The 11,259-nt window shown below is 39.0% G+C and overlaps 1 protein-coding gene across 4 annotated transcripts in view; it reads left to right on the top strand.

The window, feature by feature from the left end:
* Positions 1-11,259, top strand: part of LOC110263329 — a 16,841-nt gene that overhangs the window by 4,591 nt on the left and 991 nt on the right. The window lies entirely within an intron of this gene.

Genomic DNA, 11,259 nt, shown 5'->3' with positions numbered 1-11,259 from the left:
CCGGACAGCATCTGTAGTGCTTTCTCTGTCTCTGAAGCAGACTTTTGCTCTAGCTCCTCAATTTCAGCCAAAAATTATTTGAAATTGCATAAAAACACACAAATTCAAAGTAGAATCCAAAAATGTGAATTTAACACTAAAATCTATGAAAACTTAGTAAAAATTGAAAAAACATACTAAAAACTATATGAAAACAATGCCAAAAAGCGTATAAAATATCCGCTCATCACAACTCCAAACTTAAACTGTTGCTTGTCCCCAAGCAACTAAAAGGAAAATAGGATGAAAAGAAGAGTAAGATACAATAAATCCCAGAGTTTCCAATGAAGCTCAATTTCAATTAGATGAGCTGGAATTAGTAGCTTTTTGCTTCTGAATAGTTTTGGCATCTCACTATCCATTGAAACTCAGAAGTGTTGGTGCCTTTAGGAACTTAGAATCCAAATGATATTAATGACTCTCCTAGTTCATTTCTTTTTTATTCTTGAACACAACTTTTAGAGTCTTGGCCATGACCCTAAGCACTTTGTTTTCCAGTATTACCACCGAATACATAAATGCCATAGACACTTTAACTGGGTGAACCTTTTCAGATTGTGATTCAGTTTTGCTAGAATCCCCAGATAGAGGTGTCCAGAGTTCTTAAGCACACTCTTTTTGCTTTGGATCACGACTTTAACCGCTCAGTCTCAAGCTTTTCACTTGACACCTTTACGCCACAAGCACATGGTTAGGGACAGCTTGGTTGAGCCGCTTAGGCTAGGATTTTGTTTGCTTTAGGCCTTCCTAACCATTGATGCTCAAAGTCTTGGATCCTTTTACCCTTGCCTTTTGGTTTAAAAGGTTACTGGCTTTTTGCTCTTGCCTTTTGGTTTAAAGAGCTAATGGCTTTTTCTTTCTTTTTCTATTTTCTTTTCTTTTCGCCAATTTTTTTTTTGAAATATGCTCTTTCTTTTTCTTTGCTGCTTTTTCTTGCTTCAAGAATCAAATTTTGGATTTTTCAGACATCAATAATACTTTTCCTTTTTCTTCATTCTTTCAAGAGCCAGCATCCTAAAATTCCAACTTTAAATATGCACTGATTATTCATACATTCAGAAAACTAAAGCAATGCCACCACATCAAAATAATTGACTTATTCTTTACTGTAGAACTCGAAAATTTATGCATCTTTAATTATTCTAAAAAAAAAATCCACTATTGTATTCATGTTTAATGATGATAAGAGGAATACTTTATAGCTAATTGGAAAATAAAAATTAATTAATACTAATGCTTATTTAATTCTAAAAAAATTAAAAGACATGAAATAAAATAAAGACTTAAATACTACTAGTGATCATGCAGTTCTAAATTAGGTTGGAAATACGTGAAACAGGAATAGGAATAATCACAGGGTTGAAACTCAACAACCTTCAGCTTGATGGGCGCTGGGCTCTTCAGGGGAGAGCTTCTGGCGCTTCAAATCTTCCATCTCATGCCCCTGCTTCTCTTGCTCTTTGATCAGTTTGCAAATCATGCTAGTCTGATATTTCTGCTCCTCTCTGAGTTCATCTAAGGTTCCTTGCAAGTGTATCACAGACGCCTTCAGCTGGTCCCAATACTCAATTGGAGGGATCTCTTGGGGAGGCTCAGGTGCCTTCCTTTTGGGTTGATCCTCTTGTATCTTGGAACTCTCCATCACCTGCTTGGTGATTGGGCTTTTCGCAGAAATAAAATTGTCCACATGTATTAGAACCTTAGCCTCTTGGCATAGGCGAAAGATGAGATTTGGATAAGCCAACAACGCATTAGTAGACATCCTGTTTGCCAACTTGTAGATCTCACGGGGGATTATTTGGTGGACTTCTACCTCATTCCCCATTATGATGTTGTGAATCATCACAGCTCTTAGAATAGTAACTTCAGAGTGGTTACTTGTGAGGAGTATAGAACGCCCATTGAAGCCTAGCCATCCTCTAGCAATTGGCTTGAGGTTTTCCCTTTTCAGCTGGTTTGGTTTGCCTTTTGCACTCTCAATCCATTGAGTTCTAGGCAGGCATATGTCCTCTAGGACTTGATCCAGCTTTGGGTTGGTTACCACCCTTCTATTGTATTTTTCAGGGTCATCCCTTTGCAAGGGTAATTTGAAGATCTCTCTCACCCTATCCAGATGAAAATACATGATCTTCCCCCTGACCATAGTGCGAAAAGTATGGAATACTGTTCCATCTTTCTTTTGCTTATCTATCATCTACATATTTGCATAGAATTCATGGATCATGTTGTATCCAGCTTTAAACTGAGGATCAGTTAGAATCTTCCAGCCTCTCCTTCGAATTTGCTCTTGGATCTCTGGGTATTCTTCTTCTCCTAATTTGAATACCACCTCAGGGATTACTGGCCTTTTACTTATTATCTTGTGATAATGTTTTTCATGTTGCTTGGTAAAGAATCAAACAGGTTTGAAAATAACTGTTGACTTATCTTCTTTCTTGTTCTTTGGGGCAGTCTTGCCACTTTTTGGAGCCATGGGATTCAAATTTTTTATGAGAGATCAGGGCTCCTTCCACACCAAATTTAGAAGAATTGCTTGTCCTCGAGCAAAAGATAAGAAAGGAAGACGAAGAAAAGTGAAGTAGAAGAGAAGAGGTGAATAGAATTCGAATGAGAGGTGGTGAGTGAGGGAGAGGGGGCACGGTCACATATATATAGGGAGGGAGGAGGGATTTTTTCGAAAATAATCTTTGAACAAGGATAAAGAAGTTTTGAAAAAGATAGAAAAGATAAGTTGTTAAATTTGAAAGAAAAGAAAAAGATATGAACAAGATATAAAAGATAAGATAAAAAAGATTTTAAAGTTTAATAAAAGATATGAACAAGAATTACTAAAGATAAGAAAAGATTTTGAAAGAATTTGAAAACAGGTTGAAAAAGATATGAAATTTTGAAAAAGATTTGAAAAGAGTTGAAATTATGTTAAATTTGAAATTAAATTGAAATTGAAATATTTGAACAAGATTTGATTTAAAAATCAAAGAATATTTAAAATTGAATTTGAAAAAGATAGATTGAATAAAGAAAAGATAAGAATTTTGAAATTACCTCCATGCTGTCTTGCTAGCGTTTAAACGCCAGAATGCAGAAAGCCTGCATTCTGGCGTTTAACGCCGTGTTGCCCCTCCTTCTTGGGTGTTAAACGCCCAGCCAGGGCTCCCTGGCTGGCATTTAACGCCAGGCATGTGCTCCCCATTGGCCATTAAACGTCCAGCCAGGGCTCCCTGGTTGGCGTTTAATGCCAGGCCAGGCTTGCTGCCTCCGTGGGCATTTGAACGCCCAATTGCCACCCCTTTCTGGCGTTTAACGCCAGGGAGATCCCTTCTCCAAGGTATTCTGTTTGCTATTCTGCATCATTCTGTCTCTATTTAAGCATTGTTCATGATCACTAACATTAAAATCAACTATTTAAAACATAATCATAAATTAATTAAAAAGAGAACTAATTAAAAAAAGAAATAATTTAGAAAATTAATAATATATGACTAATCATTGGGTTGCCTTCCAACAAGCGCTTCTTTAATGTCTTTAGCTGTACTTCACTATACTTATCTTAGTAACAGTGTTGAGCCTCCTGGCTCTATATCTCCTTCAAGGTAATGCCTAACCCTCTGTCTATTGACAGTGAACCTGTTTTCTTTACCTTGAAGTTCTATGTTCCCGTAAGGTGATACATTGGTAATCACAAACGGTCATGTCCAACGGGATTTGAGTTTCCCAGGGAATAGTTTGAGTCTTGAGTTGAAGAGCAGGACTTTCTGTTCTAGTTCAAAGACTTTAGAAGATATTTTATTGTCATGCCACCTTTTTACCTTTTCCTTATAGATCTTTGCATTTTCAAATGCAGCTAAGCGGAATTTATCCAACTCATTTAGTTGGAGCAGCCGTTTTTCTCCTGCTACTTTAGCATCAAGATTGAAGAATCTAGTAGCCCAATAGGCCTTGTATTCTAGTTCCACTGGCAGATGACATAATTTCTCATACACCAGTTAATATGGTGAAGTTTCGATGGAGGTTTTGAAAGCTGTCTGTATACCCACAGAGCATCATCAAGCTTTTCAGCCCAATCCTTTCTAGAGGTTCTTACTGTCCTCTCTAAGATTCACTTTAGTTCTCTATTTGAGACTTCAGCTTGCCCATTTGTTTTGGGATGATACGGTGTTGCTACTTTATGACGAACTACGTAACGGCTTAAGATAGAATCCAGCTGTCTATTGCAGAAATGAGTACCTCCATCACTAATTAGTGTCCTAGGGACACCAAATCTGCTGAAGATGTCCTTTTAGAGGAACTTCATCACTACTCTAGTGTCGTTAGTGGGTGTTGCTATTGCTTCAACCCATTTGGACGTATAATCTACTGTTACAAGGATGTAGGTGTTTGAGTATGAAGGTGGGAAGGGGTCCCATGAAATCTATACCCCATACATCAAACAGCTCAATCTCTAGGGTTCCTTGCTGAGGCATGCCGTGACCATGACGGAGATTGCTAGCCCTTTGGCAACTATCACAGTTACGAACGAACTCTCTTGAGTCCTTAAAGAGATTGGGCCAGTAGAAACCACTTTGGAGAACCTTGGTGGTTGTCCGCTCACTTCCAAAATGTCCTCCATAGTCGGAGCCATGGCAATGCTATAGGATTCTTTGTGCCTCTTCTTTAGACACACATCGTCGGATTATTCCATCTGAGCATCTCTTGAAGAGATATGGTTCATCCCACAAGTAGTACTTTGCATCATTCATGAGTTTCTGGGCTTGCTGCCTGGTGAACTCCTTGGGAATGAACCTTATAGCCTTGTAATTTGCAATATCTGCAAACCTGATGACAAGTCATCCTAGCCTATTTTAGCTAGTCTTTTTCTTTTGTTTTCATTAGAATTATGCACTTTCTTGAGCTACAAGCAAGCAGGCTAACGTTGGCATGAAGAAAACCTCCCTGGGCACGAACGTTTGCGCCAACGTTAGCCCCCTAACTTGGAGGCTAACGTTGGAACATGAGTTTCTCCCCTGGGCACCAACGTTTGCGCCAATGTTAGCCCCCTAACTTGGAGGCTAACGTTGGCACATGAATTTCAATGGGGAATGAGCAAAAGTTTGCGCCAACGTTAGCCCCCTAACTTGGTGGCTAACGTTGGCGCCACTAGCACACAAGGCATTGCCAACGTTAGGGTCAAAGTTAGACCCCTAACGTTGGCGCCAACGTTCATACCAGCAAAATGTGCTGGCTGCTATGAAAAGTGGGAGCCAAAGTTAGACCCCTAACTTTAGCTCCAACTTTTGGTCCAACTTTTGCTAACCTCAAAACCGGTTCAATTGGTTCACTTTGGTTCTTCTCCAAACTTCAAGAGCAATCAACCAAGGCCTCTTTCAACCCAATTCCACCAAGAGCAAAGGCCCAACTCAAGGCTTGAAGATCATTTGAAGAAAGTGTATAAATAGGATAGAATTCAAGTTCTTCGGAGAGCTTTCCTTTTGGAATTTTCATAATAGTTTTCGGAGAGCTTTTGATATTGAGTGCACTTTAATTTCTTTGCTTTCAATTTCATTTACTCTTGTCTTGGATCTTGGATTGGAGAATTGAAGAAATTCTGTTTCAATCTCAATCTTGGATCTCTCTGTTTCTTTACTGTTAATTGAATTTCAATTCCGGTTAATTGCTCTTCATCTCTTTTCTTTGCAATTTACATTTTCCTTGCAATTGTTCTTGTTGGATCTAGGAAGGCATTGAGATCTAGACTTGGTTTTCTAGTCTCTGGGTCCTGAGATCTGAATTTCCCATTTCACTTCTCTGTTTACTGTTTTTTATGTTCATTTACTTTTCTGCTTCATATCCGGTTCAATCCCAATTTCCTTTCCCTCTTCTGTTTGATCCAATTTAATTTCTCCTTGTTTAATTTCTGCAAATCCACATCCCAATCCCCTTTACATTTCAAGCAATTTACATTCCTTGCACTTTAAGATTCCGCAATTTATATTTCTTGCACTCTAAGCTTCCGCCATTTAATTTCTTGTTCTTTACGTTTCAGCAATTTATTTCTTGTTATCTTTACTTCAATGCAATTTAATTCTGCAAGTCACAAAACCATCCACCAAATCTTGATTCGCTTGACTAAATCAACCACTAAACTAAAATTACTCAATCCTTCAATCCCTGTGGGATCGACCTCACTCCCGTGAGTTTTTATTACTTGATACGACCCGGTGTACTTGCCGGTTAGTTTTGGGTATTTTGGGAGAAATTTATTTTTCCTCCAAAATATCTCATCAAGTTTTTGGCGCCGTTGCCGGGGATTGATTAGATTGACAATGATTAAGTGAGGTGGTAATCTAGATCAAGCACTTTTTCTTTGATGATTTGGTAACTAAGTTCCTTGCAAAATTTTATCCACTTCAGAGGATTATAAGGTTAAAGGCTGAGGTTCAAACATTTACACAAATGGAGGCCGAACCCATCTATGAGGCATGGGAGAGGTACAAGGCTCTGATCAGGAAATGTCCCCCGGCCATGTTTAATGAGTGGGAGAAGCTTCAAAACTTCTGTGAAGGCTTAACACTGAAATCCCAGGAAGCTTTGGATCATTCAGCTGGAGGTTCCTTGCAACTCATGAAAACTGCAGAAGAGGCTCAAGAACTCATTGATATGGTGTCCAACAATCAATATTTCTTTGCTCATCAAAGAGGCCGCCAACCATCACAAAGGAGAGGAGTAATGGAGCTAGAAGGAGTGGATTCAATCCTAGCTCAAAACAAGATGATGCAGCAGCAAATTCAGCAACAATTCGAGCAAATGGCCAAGAGAATTGATAGTCTCCAAGTTGCAGCAGTCAACACTAGCCAATCATCAACCACATGGGGACAGAGTGAAGAAACTCAAGAAGAACAACAACAAGAGCAAATACAGTATATGCACAACCAAGGACCAAATGAAGTGTATGGTGATACATACAATCCATCCTGGAAGAACCACCCAAACCTCAGATGGGGAGATAACCATACCCAAAACCAACAACCATGGCAGAGGAACTCAAACCAACACAACCCAAGAAGCAACCAAAATCACAACCAGCAGCAGGCTAACCAAAACCCCTACAGAAAACCTCAAAACAACTACCCCAACCTTAACCAATACCAATCTAATAACCAACCCACCAACCAAAATGCCTACCATCCACCACCCACATCTCATAACCCACCTCAAATATCACCTGAAGCCCAAAGAATCACACACTTGGAAGCCATGATAGACAAAATGCTGAAACACCAGGAAATGGTAGCCAAGAATCAGGAAGCCTCCCTGAAGAGCCTAGAGAGACAGATGGGGCAACTCTCCAAGCAAGTATCTATTGAGAGACCTTCAAACTCACTGCCCAGTGACACAATTCCAAATCCCAAGGAAGAATGCAAGGAAATACAATTAAGGAGTGGGAGAACATTGATAGGCAACAATGACACTACAAGGAAGCAAGCAGAGAACATCAAAGAACCAACGGAGGATGAGAAGCAAACAAAGGCAGATAAGGCTAAGGAGCAAGTTGTGATGCCAAACAAAGACACTGAGAAACTCAAAGAGAAGGACAACCAGCCACATAGCTCAAAGGAAGTAGCTCAGGGGCAGCAACAAATAGGAAAGAGCATCATACCTCCACTACCATATCCCCAGAGGTTCAACAAAGAGGTTAAAGACCAGCATTTTCACAAATTCCTTGAGATTTTCAAGAAGTTCGAAATCAATATTCCCTTGGATGAAGCACTTGAGCAAATGCCTCTATATTCCAAATTTCTGAAGGATCTTATCAACAAGAAAAGAAGTTGGCTTGAAAGGGAAACCATAATGATTACTAAGGAATGCAGGGCCTTGATTCAAAAGGGGCTTCCTCCCATTAGCTGTAGTCTATGCATTTGATAAGTTTTGATTATATCTGATAGGATCAAAAGTTGTGGTTTACACTGATCATGCTGCACTTAAGTATTTGATGTCAAAGCAGGATGCTAAACCAAGACTCATCAGGTGGATACTGCTCCTACAAGAATTTGACATTGAGATAAGAGATAGGAAGGGCATTGAAAATCAGGTCGCTGATCATCTGTCAAGGCTACCACATGAAACAAGTCAAAAAGCATCCCAGCCCATAAATGAAAGCTTCCCAGATGAGCACCTTCTGCAAATCCAGCAAGCACCTTGGTTTGCTGACATAGTAAATTACAAAGTGGGAAGGAAGATACCGCAAGAATTCTCTAAGCAACAAGTGAAGAAGTTGATCAACGAAGCAAGGAAATTTTCATGGGATGAACCCTTCTTATTCAAGAGATGCTCTGATGGAGTGATCAGAAGGTGTATTCCTGAAAGTGAAGTGAGGGACATCTTGTGGCATTGTCATGGTTCAGCTTATGGTGGACACTTTGGCCCAGAAAAAACAGCTGCAAAAATACTGCAGAGTGGCTTCTATTGGCCAACTATCTTCAAGGATGCCAGAGAATATGTACACCAATGTAATGAATGCCAGAAAGCAGGAGGATTAACAAGAAGGAATGAGATGCCTCAAAACTTTATCTTAGAATTAGAATTGTTCGATCTATGGGGAATTGATTTCATGGGGCCTTTTCCTCCCTCCTATTCTTTTAGATACATCCTGGTAGCAGTGGAGTATGTCTCAAAGTGGGTGGAAGCCATAGCCACAACCACCTGTGATGCACAGATCGTCCTCTAATTCCTTAAAAAGCACATCTTCACTAGGTATGGAGTGCCCAAAGGTCTTATTAGTGATAGTGGTAGTCACTTTTGCAACAAACAAATGGAGAAACTCCTTCACAAATATGGAGTAATTCACAAAGTAGCCACACCTTACCATCCTCAGACTAATGGCCAAGCTGAACTTGCAAATAGAGAATTAAAGAAGATCCTAGAGAAAACAGTGGGAATCACAAGAAAAGATTGGGCTAGAAAGCTAGAGGATGCATTGTGGGCTTATAGGACAGCTTTTAAAACTCCTATTGGCAAGTCACCCTTTCAGCTATTGTATGGCAAATCCTGCCACCTCCCTGTAGAGCTTGAACAGAGAGCTTTTTGGGCCACTAAACTCCTCAACCTTGATCCCCAAGCTGCAGGAGAAAAAAGGTTGTTACAACTAAATGAGTTGGATGAATTTAGACTAGAGGCTTATGAAAGTGCGAAGATATACAAGGAGAAAGCTAAGAAGTGGCATGACAAGAAGATCACAAAGAAGGAATTCAAGCCAGGACAGCAAGTGCTCCTGTATAATTCGAGGCTTAAAATTTTTCCTGGCAAACTGAAGTCTAAATGGACTGGCCCATACTTGGTGACAAAGGTTTTTCCCTATGGGAGTATTGAACTGCTAGATGAGGCAACAAAGAATCAATTCACAACAAATGGTCACAGAGCAAAGCTGTATTTGTGAGGACAATTGGATAAGGAAAAAGAGGTTCAACACCTCCAGCCCTCTTAAAAAGAATTGAAAGATGTCAAGCTAGTGACAATAAAAGAGTGCTTCTTGGGAGGCAACCCAACCGGAGGTAGTTTTCTTTTCATAACTTTTTCAATAAGAGTGTTGAATAACTGCTATGTATTGCAAGAAGCTAAGTTTGGTGTTGCACACCAAAAACAATCGAAGGGAGAATGCAAGATGCTAAGTTTGGTGTTCCACCAAAACTTCATTCTAACTTCCTGCACATTGCTAGTTCCAAGCAATCAAACAGATTATTCAACAACTTAACTATTTTTGTTTAGTCCCAATATCTTAACCTTTAGCAAGGACACAAAAGTTTTCCCAGAGTTAACCTGTTGAATCAGAAGAAGTAGCAAGGAATTAAGTGGGAATTAACCACCAATTGAAGGTCCCATGCATAAAGACTCAAAAAGGGGCACAACAGAAAGGAGAACAAAAGAAATGCAAACCAATAGGTTGTATCTATACTTAACCTTTACTGTTGGGAAATATTTTTGATTGATGTCTTGATAAAGTTTTCATTTAGTTCAAACAGATTCAAACTTCCCTTAGAACAAGTAAAACTAGTCTATGTGTATGCTTGTGTATTCACTTTCACTTGACAAGAAGCATGTGTTGTCCCCTGCATCTTTAAAATTCAATAAAAGAACAGTTTGAATGTGAAGTAAAATGGTTTCTGTTAGATAGAAGTGGAATAAAAGTAAGTGGTGGTATGTGTGTGATTGTATAATAGCTCACTTTTAGTGGATAAAGAGCTAGGATATCTCCTTCTAAGTAAAGAGTGGCCTACTGTCTATGAATCTCAATTGAATTAAATTCCTTGGTTAAAAATAAAAACAAAAAGAAGGAAAGAAAAAAAAAAAGATAGCCAAAAAGTGGCAAAACAAAAGAAAAACAAAAAGAAACAAAGCTGGACACCAATAGCTTGAACTTTGAAATATATGCCTGTGATGTCTTTGTACTAGGATCTGCTTGGATTAGTAAGCTCTTAGGAGTGCCTCAACACTCGGTGACTTGGGTTAACTAATCCGGGATCATCAGCTGAAAGTCCACTATCAAGAGCAAACAGGAGAGAAGTGAGGATCGGTAAGGAAGAACGAAGTTGGAAAGAGGTTCGAAAGAAGAGGATAGTAATTAGTTGGTTTGAGTAGTTTCGATACGAGTTTTAGTACTCTATAAGTAGAAAAGTATTATACGTTGTTTATATCGTATTTTGGAGTACTTAACCGTACTTAAGTATATACCAACCAAGTTAGTTCCCTTTGTACTTTTAGATGAGTTAATCGAACGAACATCGAGTTCTTTCACGTATTAAGATTACTTTTGTTTTCTTTTTCTGATCGATTTTATCCGATCCTACTGAACAGTAGTGTTGTGGTTTGAATTTCGAACGAACAGGGGTTCGTTCTTTTCTAAATAACTCTTCTTTCTTACTTTATCTTCTACTACAAGTACGATCGTCTCATAATAACTATCAAGTACCCCAAAACACACCTATACGGTTATGAGTGAAGAATAACTGAGGATCCGGATCTTTCAGAGGAAGTTCGAAGTTCACTGTATGACGATACTGGAGAGTAATAAGGAAATAGGAACCGATAATGAAACAAGTATTCGAAATAAACTCACAGTACACATCGTTCAAGGAAAAGAAAAGAAATATGAACTGTGTAATAAGTGATATCGGTGAACCGAGTGTAAGGAAGAATTTTGTAACTACGGGTCGTGGAGAAACCCAATGATTTACGGAACATCAATCC

This window comes from Arachis ipaensis, chromosome B06 (genome assembly GCF_000816755.2).
Source record: "Arachis ipaensis cultivar K30076 chromosome B06, Araip1.1, whole genome shotgun sequence".
NCBI classification, from domain to species: domain Eukaryota; kingdom Viridiplantae; phylum Streptophyta; class Magnoliopsida; order Fabales; family Fabaceae; genus Arachis; species Arachis ipaensis.
This window is presented reverse-complemented; position numbering and strand designations above follow the sequence as displayed.